The 13095-nt window shown below is 35.2% G+C and overlaps 1 protein-coding gene across 1 annotated transcript in view; it reads left to right on the forward strand.

Moving 5' to 3' along the window:
• The window catches only part of RhoU (ras homolog family member U), a 77495-nt gene that overhangs the window by 8291 nt on the left and 56109 nt on the right, over positions 1-13095 (forward strand). The window contains exon 2 of the mRNA XM_089475502.1: positions 7526-7576. The gene's annotated coding sequence lies outside the window, so the exon portion shown is untranslated. The remainder of the gene's footprint in view (positions 1-7525; positions 7577-13095) is intronic.

A 13095-nucleotide genomic window follows, 5' to 3' on the forward strand; every position in this document is an offset into this window, starting at 1 on the left:
TTTACTTGTAGCAGCTTCACGGCTAATTATCCTTCAGGGTGAATAACACTTTCTCCTGCCTTTGGCGCTGACTCTGACTCTGACTCTGGTTCATTTCGACTTTTCCGATCTCCGCTGTTGATTCATTATTTTTCGCTTTTTCAGCGCGCCTTATGCAACACTGCAACAGCACACACACACGCACGTGCTTAATTGATATGCACACTATATCATATTATCTGTCATATTCATGCTCGTTTTGTTTTCTTTCGATTCGATTCGTTTCGTTTGGCTGGTTTGTTTTTACTCTTAACAATTTGTTTTCCATTTGATTGAATTATGTCCCGCTGCAGTTGCGGATTTAAATGCAATTTTCAACTGCGCCCGCATTTAATTGCATTTCAATTTGCCGTCTCATTTAAACATAGTTCAACATGTTATGCAATTTACCAACCATAAATAAGTCCACAGCTCATTGTAAATCTCAGCTCTGATTGGGCATCTCCTCTACTGGCAAATGCGATTCTGATTGGATTCCAGTTACAACACGTAATTGTGAGCGTCAAATCGAATGGTAAAACATTCAAATCAGATGCCAATGGATAAATGCTCTCTTATCTCACTTATTCATATCAATTAATGTCCGTTTGCTGTCCCATTATTACTCCATATGACACAATGTCAATTATATGACGAATTCAAAAAAATTAATAATCTATAATATAAAATGAGATATTTATGAGCCGATTTATTTTTTAGACAGCTTGAAAAAGTCATATATTTTTAACGAATACTCCGATTTAAAATTAAAAAATTTTATTATATAAAAAAATGAACCAATTCTGATCAAGAAAAGTTTAAAGTCTGTATATTTTTATTAAATATAATTTGTATTAATTGTTCAATAACATGTCGAAATAATTTGATTTCTTTTTTTCTGATCTGGAGAGTTGGAGAGTTTTATTCATGTCTGTGGGGAATATATTATAATAAATATACAATATTCTTTATATAATTGATGATAAAAAATATTTGTCTTCCTGATCTTTGAATAAAGAAATATACATATATTGTATATTTACTCTGTGTACAGGGTATCTCATAGCTGTCTACTTTTAACGACTGCCACAGCCTTACCTAACTTTCATGCAATATTTCTTTTCTTTTCTGAAGTTATGAGTGCGTGCTTTTGAATAAAGGTTAACATATTGCCTACTCTATCCCTCAATGGCCTAGTTGGGTGCTGTCTCTGTCTTTCAGTGTCTGCGGCTCTGGCTGCGGCTGATGCCACGCGATCTTATCTAGCTAATTTCACATTTGCTGACGCTGCGGCTGTTGCAATTGTCTCTTGTTTGCCTGCTTATAAAATATATATTTTTTCATGCAATACAGTTGACTACAGTAAGGGCAGATATTATACAGAGCAACAAAGCTAATGATGCTTAGCAACGAAGGCTAAATACCCTAAGGGATAGATGTATATGTAGATTAAAAGTTGAGTTGAACATGATATTCTAATGCAAAGTGCGAGAGAGAGAGAGAGAGAGAAAGAGAAAGAGAAAGAGAAAGAGAAAGAGAGAAATAGAAAGAGAAGGAGAAAGAAAGAGAAAGAGAGTGGGAGGGGGGGAAAGGACTGTTGATTCTGATCAAGAACATACATATGCATAAATAAGCATACATATACTATAGTCCTTAGATTACAATTGACTCTGGAGCATCAATATGGAGCAAGAATATGTAAAAACAATTAAAATACTTAACAGCACTAGAAATGTTAGCAGAATTAACATTTATATAAATACAACTGAGCAAGCAGCATAATCACTTGTAACTATACTGTAGACTATACCTTTACGATTCTTGGCTGTCAATATGAAAGAAGAATATATAAAGATAATTAAAATAGAATCTCTTTACTTAACATCATAAAAAATGTTAACATAAAAATGTTAAATGTTAAATGTTAATAAGATCTTATATATGTTAACAGAATCGATATAGAACCTATATAAATACGATTCAAATGTCAATAGCAATGCAGCATACCCAGTTTTAATCACTCCTAATGGGTATAGGGTATGCATGCAGAGCTCAGAACAAGCAATCACAAACCAAATGACAACCAAAATGTGTTCAATTCCATTTATCATGTAGGCATGATAAGCCTGATAAGCGGCGTACTTTGTGCATGTACCGCTTGTCCCTGCCTGTGTCTTCTTCTACAACTTCTTCTCTTTCGTGGGCTCTTTCTGTTTCATTTTGAGATTCTCATTTTTTATTTATTTGTTTGTTTTTGTTTTGTTTTTCCCTTATTGCGATAAGCAGCCAGTCGATAAGGAGGAAGAGGGCGAGCAGAGGGAGTGGGCGGAGGTAGAGTGCGGTAAATAGTATCTGTATCTGCAGCTGTTGTAGGTACAAGCTGCATCTTGTCATCGCATCAATGAGCTTGAGCCGCATATAGTATTTGCGCACTCACACACACACACACACACACACACACACACATTGCTCTCAGTCCATTCAACTGGAGCGTATCTGAATCGATTCGAGATTCAAGACTCAGTTTAAAATAGCTTTACACATTGATTATTATGGAATTATGAAATTGTGTATTGTCGCAACGTCTAGTTGACCTCATCGAATAGGCCCAATGTACGAATAATATGATCTTAATGCAAGTCTGCAATGCATTCTGTAACAATCGATACCCTGTAAATTTAGAAATCTGTAATAATTTTAATAATATATTTTATTTTCTTATTATTGTTGATTTGGCTAAAACAGGAAACTGTAAATAATATTTTATTTTTATGAAATGAGGGAATATATTAATAACAGTAAATAATTTGTATATAATTTGACTAATTCATATCAAATTTTAAAATAATGAAATAAATTGGTTTAAAGCTTAAAAATTTTTATGAAATTTTGAAGTATCCAAAATATTTCCACAAATTATTTACGTTTATTTGTAATTAAGGGGACTAAAGTATATATGTGTATGTATTGTTGGAGTGGGGCAATGCTTGTTAATGGGATTTGGCATTAACATGTATATACAGGGTATCTGCTAGCTGGCCGTCCCTCTTCAATGCCGCTGTTCGCTTTGCGCTGCTCGCCACGCTTCAGTTTCGAGGTAAATCACGCTTTATTTCATTTGAAAAGCAATTTGCTATGGCCAGTGAGTATCCGAGCGAAAAGAATACCTGTGGGGCGAACAAAAGATGTATGTATGGGTGTATGCATAGCCAGTCTGCCCCATATGTGTGTAAGTCATTGTTATATTATGATTATGTAGAATCGGCTGATTGGGGGTGATTAACCCTATTTAGATGTGACTGAAAATTCATTCGGACTTGTCAAATTCGATGATTTTTCATAACGTTTCTCTCGATACTCTGCAGATTTGTCATGCATAATGATTTCTTGAGCATTTGCTTTTACTCTTTTTTTACATTTTATTTTTGTTGCTTTGAAAAATAGTAATTATATAGAAAACAACAAAGCAAAACGTATAGAAAATAATTATACAATTTTTTTTTTACAGCGCTTGAAGAGTTTTTCTTCTTCTCTTGGCGCTTATGTTTTTTCTGTATGTATATAAAAACACATGTATATGTATATACATATATTTTTTATTGTTGCTTGTCTTTAGCTTGTGAGGTTCATAAACCTTTTGAGTGTTTACCAATTATCATGATGAGTGCTCGGCCAAGATGAACGAACAGCAGCCCATAGAAACGTGTGTTTAAGCAATTGTAATCAAATGTCTATAAAATTTAATAATTTAACAACTAATGAAGCAACGAACTTCCATTAAATTTATGTAATTGCAGACTGACAATGATGCACAATAAATTGATGCAGTTCCTAATTAGTTTTTGTTTACAAATTGAGTTTGCATTGTTTGAGAAATTTGATATTTGCGCATGTTAACCTGAATGCAAATCTAATTATTAACTGACTAATTGATGGCTGTCTATAAACAAGTTCGAAAAAGAAAGGGAACACACTTGAATGATATCCTGTAAACTTCGAAGAGTGTAGCTGAAAAAATTAATTAATCAGAAACAGAAGCTTTAGACATTGCATAAAGCCAATATACTCTGCTCATTTTATGGGCGGGCATAAAAGTTGTTTCTGGCTAAAATTTGATGGATATATAGATAAAATATATATTGTGCGACTCTTAGTTATAATTAATTTAGACAGTTATTTTTTTTTTAAATTTATAAATGAACATTGCGTAAAGTTCTTGATTTATATTTAAATCACATTAGTAAATACATCACCTATTATTAGTTCTTTTTATCTACAAAATATGTGTGTGTGTGTGTGTGTGTGCAACCCGAGTAGCTCTGATAAAATGGGGTATATGCAGTCTAGTCTACCCTTATCTTTTCACTCAGCTGTGTCGATATTATTTTGATAAATTAGCTGCTAAAACAGCTTAAGTCAAGCAAATAAGCAATGTTCTTGGAAAGTGCTACATATAGGTGTGTGTGTGTGCGTGTGCGTGTGCGCTTTAATATGTCAAAATTATAAATTGACTAAATTGACTGTGAAATGTGCAGACTTGAAGCTATTAAATAAGCTATGTGTGGGAGCGAACTGAGCTGAGAACGAGCGACAGCAATAACAATAAATTGAACTAGCTGCAAGCATCTGGGATATGCCATGCCAGCCACTGAGGCAGCATGTTCACATGCTCTAGACATGTGTAGCAAGAAATTGTGAACAATTAAAATGGCAACAGCAAAAGCAACAACAGCGAAGGCATATTGATTGCAATTGCAGCGAAGCGAAGTGTACAATGCGGCGTATGCGCAACGTTGCAAAAATCATAAGTAAATAATCAACAAGCTGCAAAACAACAGCCATAGCAACAACAACAACAACAAAGACAGCAACGGCAACAAGAAATACCTAAAATAATTATTAGTCCGGCACCAGAGTCGATTGCAATGATATATATACACATATATATATATAGATATACATATATACTACAAAGTCCAATGATCGCTTTAGCAACTATTGTAACTAACTCTGTCTATATGTATGTACATATATACGTATATATTTAATACATATGAAAGCTTTTGTTTTTCAGTTGAAACTGTTATGGTTAAAGTGAGCACAAAACAAACAAGCAAAAAATGCTGCAAACGGGCGTAAGCGACTGCATAATACTCGTTCACAGCCAAAGCCGTAGATCAAAAGTATTTTACCAGAATAACATGATGATGTTGAGAAGATGATGATGAGTAGATCATTATGAGATGATGAGGAGATTATGAGAAGGAAGTGATAGTGAAAGGAGATCTAAAGCTAGATCCAGCTGCAGAGCTTGGGATCTCTTGGGATAGAGTCCCCTATGGATGATGTCTTATTTATGAATGCATATTATCATAATCTGAATCCTCAAAATCTTTAACTATAATGTAATTCATTTGAATTTTTTTGATCATTTAAATATTGCAAGTCCCATAAATACAGCTCAAACCAATATACCCTCTTCACAGCGCCAGCATGAGCATGAAAACAGTTAAGCAAACAGACAGAAACATAAACAGACGCATGGCTTAACCGAGGATTGAGCTGTTGTGTTGTGATTCATGGCTCTATTGTTGCACTTGCAGTGAATCCCACATTGCTCGTGGCCAGCGATGTGAGTCATTTGAGTGTTATCAAAAGAAATTTCCACATTTTCACAGGGCACCAAGCGCAGCGCGCATTTATCAGCGAGTACGTTGAGCAAACAAACGAGACATGTAGATATCTAGCAAAATATAATTGCCAATAGCTGCAAGAAAATTAGAAAAATCATTTGAATAATGTGTGAATGTGAGTGAAAGTGAAATTCAAAGAAAATCTAAGCCAAGTGAGAGTTGATTAATAAAACAATAATGCATGAAACTGAAAGAGCGGAAAAATCTCTGATAGAAAAAATAACTAGAGAAGCGCTATCTACTACTATCTACTACTATCTATTGCTATCTACTACGATCTACTACTATCTATTGCTATCTACTACGATCTACTACTATCTACTACTATTTACTACAATCTAATACAATCTAGTACTATCTACTACTATCTACTACAATCTACTACTATCTACTACTATTTACTACAATCTACTACAATATACTATGTACTATCTACAATCTACTACTATCTACTATCTACTACTATCTACTACTATTTACTACAATCTACTACAATCTACTATGTACTATCTACAATCCACTACTATCTACTATCTACTACTATCTACTATTATTTACTACAATCTACCACAATCTACTATGTACTATCTACAATCTACTACTATCTACTATTATTTACTACAATCTATCTATCTATCTACTATCTACTATTATTTACTACAATCTATCTATCTATCTACTATCTACTATCTACTATCTTCTATCTACTATCTACTATCTACTATCTACTATCTACTATCTACTATCTACTATCTACTCTACTATCTACTATCTACTATCTACTATCTACTATCTACTATCTACTATCTACTATCTACTATCTACTATCTACTATCTACTATCTACTATCTACTATCTACTATCTACTATCTACTATCCACTATCTACTATCTACTATCTAAAGCAGGAGATTATAAAATAATTGCAGCGAGACAGGATAAGCAAAAGACTAGAAAAGCACTCTCTTTCTTTCTCTCTCTCCATACAGATATATGTATAGTTCTATATGTAGTATATATTATATTATATTCGTCTTATATTATTTATAATAATAATTATGATTTGTTCATTTATGAGCTTTCATGCTGATAGATTGTCTTAGCTTTTCGGTAGCTTCTGCAATCCATTTGCCTCGCAGTCCCAGGCTCTGAGGCGTGGCAGCGGTTGGGGGGCGGTGCTCACAAGGAGTCGGCGAGCGGCGCCTGTGCTCGCTGCTTGCCTGGAAATGCTTGGCCATAAATTTGAGCACTGCATTTGCGTATGTTTGGCATCGTCGCAGCTGCCAGCTGCTAGCTGCTCTAGCTACTCTGTCTGCTCTGGTTGCTCTGGTTGCTCTGGCTATTGGCTGCCTCCGCTCGGTTAAATTTATGTGCAGATTTTTATGGTTAGTTCCTTTTTTGGCAGCACAAATGCCCGCCGGATATATCCGTCTTAGGGCACACACATTCAACACTTGCAACATTATGTTGCGGTTCGAGTGCTCGCCAGCGTCGCGTTATTTGCATTCCATGCGCCAGGGGCGGCGTGTAGGGGGTGCAGCCCCCAGGTGCAAAGGTTGCCGTCGAGTCAATTGCAGTCTGGACTAAAAATAACTTGTTTTTTTCTCATTCTCTATTGATTGTTGAGCCAAGGTTGAGTACTGCGCGCTGAAAGCATTTCCTCGACGCTCAAATAACAGAGAATACTAATTACCAGATGGCAGCGTCAAATATAGACTATATTCAATTTGCTAAGCTTATAGAAATTCAAGAAGCTTTTCTACCCTCAATTAAATTTATTTTATTTATGCGTTGTCTTTAATCATTTCTTTGCAGTTATTATGTTGGACACCCCCACAAAGGCAGCTAAAGCAACTGTAGAGTGAGGTAAGTGATATATATATTACTGTACTATATACTTATACATATATATGTGTGCATTTCCAAGCAGTTCATTTATATTGTTTATGGCCATCATGAGCAGCGCAATTTGCAGAACTTCATCGAGTTCTCGCTCAAAGGAATCAATGTTGGCGAAATTGCAAATTGAAATCGCAATTTGTGCTAAAAATCAATTTCCGTTTGGCTTTATGAACAAAAATATTTATTTGCTTCATGACATTTTAGATTCAAATTGAATGCAACAGGAGCAGCAGCAGCAGCTGTAGCTGTAGCTGTAGCTGTAGCTGTACCACCTTTCGTGTCGTGTCGCCTCCTCGCACCGTCTCCTCCAGTGCTGCGCATCTATTTTAAAAATGTCTTGTCTTCGTGTTCTTTTTATACTCTGAATCCACTGAAAATGGGAAATCGGGGTATATGATTTTGTGAAAATGTATGTAACTGACAGAAGGAGGCGTGGCAGACACCATAAAGAACAGTCGAGCTCCGATTATTTGGATTGGCAAATTCAAATTATCGAGAATTATCGTAAATTAATTTATTTCGAGGGGATAGATTTATTTTTCGATTTACAAATTTTCGAGACTCGACGGTATGTATGCTCTTGATCAGGATAACGAGCTGAGTTGATCTAGCCTCGTCCGTCTGCAGGTCCGCCGTCCACCTGTTCGCTCGTATGAGCGCAAAGATCTCGTACACCACAAAAGCTAGAATTTGGAAACTTTCTAAATATATACAGCTATGCCAGACGCAGTAAGAGCTTATAATTTTATCCAAAACATATTTAATTTTCGTATGATCGATAATAATCGATAGTTTTGGTTCGATTTAATCGTACAGACGTTATGAGCGGAGTCGTTATAAGCAGATTCTACTGTACTAGAGACTTGTGCTTGTGTGACTGACCATTAGCTGACCTTTTGCTGGGCTTAGGGTATCGGTCAGTCGAGCAAACTCCACTAAAGCACTCTTACTTCTTTTCAATTCGTTGGCAAAGCGCCAATTTTTGTTTTGTTTTTTTGTTTGATTTTGTTAGATTCGCACTCCAGCTGTGGCTGTGCGCATTTAATTGTGTTGACAAATGCCCAGTGATATATATGTATATAATATCTATATATATAATTGAATTTTAAAATATGTGCAATTTTCGCTTTGAAGATGGGTGATGAGGGGGATGAGAGCGCAAAGTGTGAAGTGAAGCGGAGTCGTTAAGAAACTCTGCTGCTTGGAGCATGCAGTTATTCAATTATCAATTATAGTTGGCTAATTAATTATAAGTTTGTATTGATTGAAAAATTTCAATTTTTATTAGGAATTATGTACCATAAGTCTTTTGGAACAGTTAGACTGAAAAGCGTTAAAGGCTCGGGAAATCGCTGAAAGCCTTAAAGCATTTAATGGGAAATAAATCAAACGCTAACAGGTGACGGTAAACTGTGTCGGAATATTGCCCGAGCCATGCAAATTGTTTCATAAATTCTTAATTTTTAAGTGAGCTGCCCGTCTTGAAGCTATAAAAAGCGCAAACAACTTTAAATATTTTATGGTTTAAAAACTTGAAAACAAAAGCTTCAAGTGCGCGTCGTCAGACAACTTTGGTAAGGCTTTATTTTGTAACTGCAGCTTAAGGTAGCGCCTTCTCTACTTGGCTAGATTTTCCTGAAGGACTTGTATTCATGTGTATATATAACACATCTATTTATGTTATTACAAACTGACGGAAGTAAACTGTAAATAGTTGCTGCCCTTCGCTGACTGACAGTTGATGCACTGAAAATGCTTTCAGTTGAGTTCAGTTCAGTTCAGTTCAGTTTTAGTTGAGTTGAGTTGAGTTGAGTTTGTTTTTATTAATTTTTATAGTTTTTTATTTTTGGCCAAGCACGAAAATGCCGCGAAACGTTTTTCCCCATTTGCAACGAGCTGGCTATAGCGTCCACTGTAAGGCCAAATCGAGAAACCAGTTCAAAATGGCCGCATAAATATAACCAAAATCAGCTAAACTCGCCCAGCCAAATGCATTGAGCAAAGTCAGGGGAACGAGCGAGCCAAGTTCGTGCTGCCTATGGAAAAGTCATTGGAGTTGATTGACTTTACTTTAGAGTGTCCCTAAGGCGGACTACTTTGAAAGTATTTACACATATGTGAAGCAGTAGTTGGAGTAAATGAGGCTAACCATTCAGCAAGGATGGGGCTATGAGATCTAGCCTAGCTGATGGGTCGGTGGGTGGGGCTTTAAGTGCAAATTTTCAGTTATTATAATTGAGAGGTATTTGGCAGTCAAGCAGACTCGATTGGAGTTCATGTTTTACTGTGGGATATTGTTTTTTTCCCCCTTTTGGATAGGACTTCATTCTTTTCCTAAGAAAATTTAACAACTACAGTGGAATCCCGATAATTCCAAATGGTTTTTTTTTTTTCGATTTACTAAATAATTTAAATTATCGATAATTATTGAGAACGAATTTCTTTCAAGGGGATAGATTTTTTTTCGATTTATCGCGATCTTCGATTTAGCGGAGTACGAATTTTTGAGACTCGACTGTATTTCTTTTTTTGGGATGCAAGAATAAAGTTCTGCCTATGGGAGTTGATTGACATTAAGATAGAGTATAGACTTGCATAAAGTGTCCCAAGGCGCTTCGACTTGTTCTTATGCAAAATATCAGTTAAAGTTAGTTCAGCGAATGGGAATTAAAAATAAATTGACCCAGCGAATTCAAACGGGAATTTCAATTATCAAATTTTTTATAATTTTTTTTTGCGTGGTATCTGGCAGTCAAGCACACTCGATTGGAGTTTCAGGTTTTTCTTTGGGATGTTTTTTTCTTTTTTAAGGGAAACTTCATTTCTTTTCCATAGCGAATTTAACAAATATGTACCTTTCACTTTGAAAATCGTAAAATGTCACAAAGTGTTCAATAAAAACCCAAATGACAATAAAAATGCGATAAAAAAAAAGGCTAGCAGGCAGCAACCGCAGTGCACAGCAGCAGCAGCAGCAACAACAACAACAAAAACAATGCAATTGCATAAATTAATGTAAATTTATGCGAAAAATTACAACAGCAACAGCAACAAGCGGCCAACATGCTGCTACAACAAAGAAGAGAGCAGTTACATTTGAAAGAGGAACGAAGGAGAAGAAGCGAAAGAGAGAAACAGAGAACGAAACAAAAACTATTTATGCTTTTTCACATAGCGGCGCTTTGGTGCGGAGGTGTGCTGCACAGGTGTGCTGGCTGGCAGTGCGAGGCCGAAAGCTATCAGTGCTTAAATATTGTTGCAAATAGTTTTTAACCGGCTTTGCTCGCAACAAGTTCTGCATTGCATTGCATCAGAATGAAATGCAAAACGTAGAAACGGATTTTAAATTTCGTTTTGAATTTTTAAAGCATTTCACACAATTTCCCCAAACTAAAGAAAGACACAGACTTTGCTGCGAGTGTTATATATAATTGGATAATTAGCAGCCTCTTTGATTTATGTTTAATTCGTAAATGTTGAGAAATTTACTGAAATTTATGTCTGAAACGTGTTGGAAATTGACTTCAACGGGTCGAAACTCTTCTTCAGTTTTTATGAGTTTCTTAATTTCCATTTTTTTTCTTTCTTTTTTTATTTCCCAACTCGAATCTGTGCTGGGAAACGCATTTGCATATTTTAAAGTTTTCATTTTGTGGTTTTTAAATGCAACAACAACAACAATAAACGAAATCTCTAAGTAGGTTAGACAGAGCTCTGCTAACTAGCCGAACTAACTAGTTATATAAAAATCGTGGAAATCGTTTTTCATTTTCAAAAAGTGGCGCAAGAAATCAAATTGTTGCGACTAATGTGACGGGCGGCAAATGGGCATGAAATAAAATTTGAATTTGAATCAAATCATATTAGCTGAAATAATAATAATAATAATAATAATAATAATAATAATAATAATAATAATAATAATAATAATAATAATAATAATAATAATAATAATAATAATAATAATAATAATAATAATAATAATAATAATAATAATAATAATACTAATAATAATAATAATAATAATAATAAAATTAATAATACTAAAAATATAAATAATATTAATAAACAAATATTCTTAATTCAATAAAAGTAATAATTTAAAATGAAATGCCACTTAATTCATAATAGATGAAATTAAATAAGCCTACGAGATCCCCTGAACCTTTAAAAGAGCTGATATTCCAATAATTCTACGCTTCTTCTATGGATGCATAGAAACGATATGCATGCACACTCACACATCAACACGCGCTCTGCTTCGGGAGAATTTGTTGTTGTTGAATACGCTTTGATATAAAAACAGGCATCAAAAGAAATTTCAAGTCTCTGCCTTTTATAGGTGCTCGGATAGACGCATTCAAACATACAGAGAGATGGATCGGTCGTTCGAGCTAGCGGAAGCTGATCAGGAATATATGTATATAGAGACTATGTGGTACTCCACTTGTTATATAAATACATGCCCTGTTTGCCCTTTATAAATCAGTTAGGATATAGTAAAGCTTGATTATACGAAAAACATAAAATATATATAATAGATAATATTTCATTGATTCTTTTACACAAACATCGTAAATGATTTGCTGCAACTAAAATAAATGTACCAAAATACCCACACACACACACACACACACATGGGTAACACATTGAGAGATATGTGCGCCCATCATGTAATAGCTATAGACTCTGCAGTAATGAGTCCACACAATCAACTCGAATCACTTGGCAGTGTAGTTCTGACTCATATAAAAGCAGCGACGCGGCGTCGTCGTCAATAGCGAAAATGACGTGGACGGGGAGTGAGGGGGTGCAGTGGATGCAGTTGGCAATTTTATGCAGGCACACTTGAAAAGGCAACGGTGCGATAAAAATGACACATGGAGTGTGCCATGCCGTTGAAAAGTAAATAAATTCCAAGATGTGCGCAAACTGCAGACACATCAAGTGGCAGGTGCCGACGAGCCTGAGCTGAGCAGGAGGCGGCAGAGTCGGCAGAGTGGGTGTACTCAAAAGTCAAACTGCAGTAGAGTGGCGCAAGATTTGCCCATGAGTGTTATTCAAAATCTCAAAGGCGATGAGCGCAGTAAAAGCCGAGTTGTTCGAATGTTATCTCTAACGATGGCAATTAATGCGTCATCAAAAATTATAAAAAAAAAAAACACAAGAAAGAAAGCAACAAATTGCACAAGAAAGTTCGAATTTCAATTGCAAATTGATTGCGTGTGGCAAGTGCAGGTGAATTTAAAGTTTCAGCCTTTTATTTCTTATCAATCGGTAAATTGATTGCGTGCAGAGATTACATAGACTTAGATTATATACAATATGTACATTACTTCCAGTTGAAATTAAACAGCATTTCTAGAAGTTGCCATGAGTGCTATAAATTGAGCATGTTTTAATGAAAATGAAAATAATTTTCAATACTATATCAGCTGGGAGTACGATCAGTATAAAGTATATACTTATATGATATATTAGTC

The sequence above is a fragment of the Drosophila arizonae genome, chromosome X (genome assembly GCF_054131065.1).
Source record: "Drosophila arizonae isolate 15081-1271.41 chromosome X, UAZ_ARI_1.0, whole genome shotgun sequence".
NCBI classification, from domain to species: domain Eukaryota; kingdom Metazoa; phylum Arthropoda; class Insecta; order Diptera; family Drosophilidae; genus Drosophila; species Drosophila arizonae.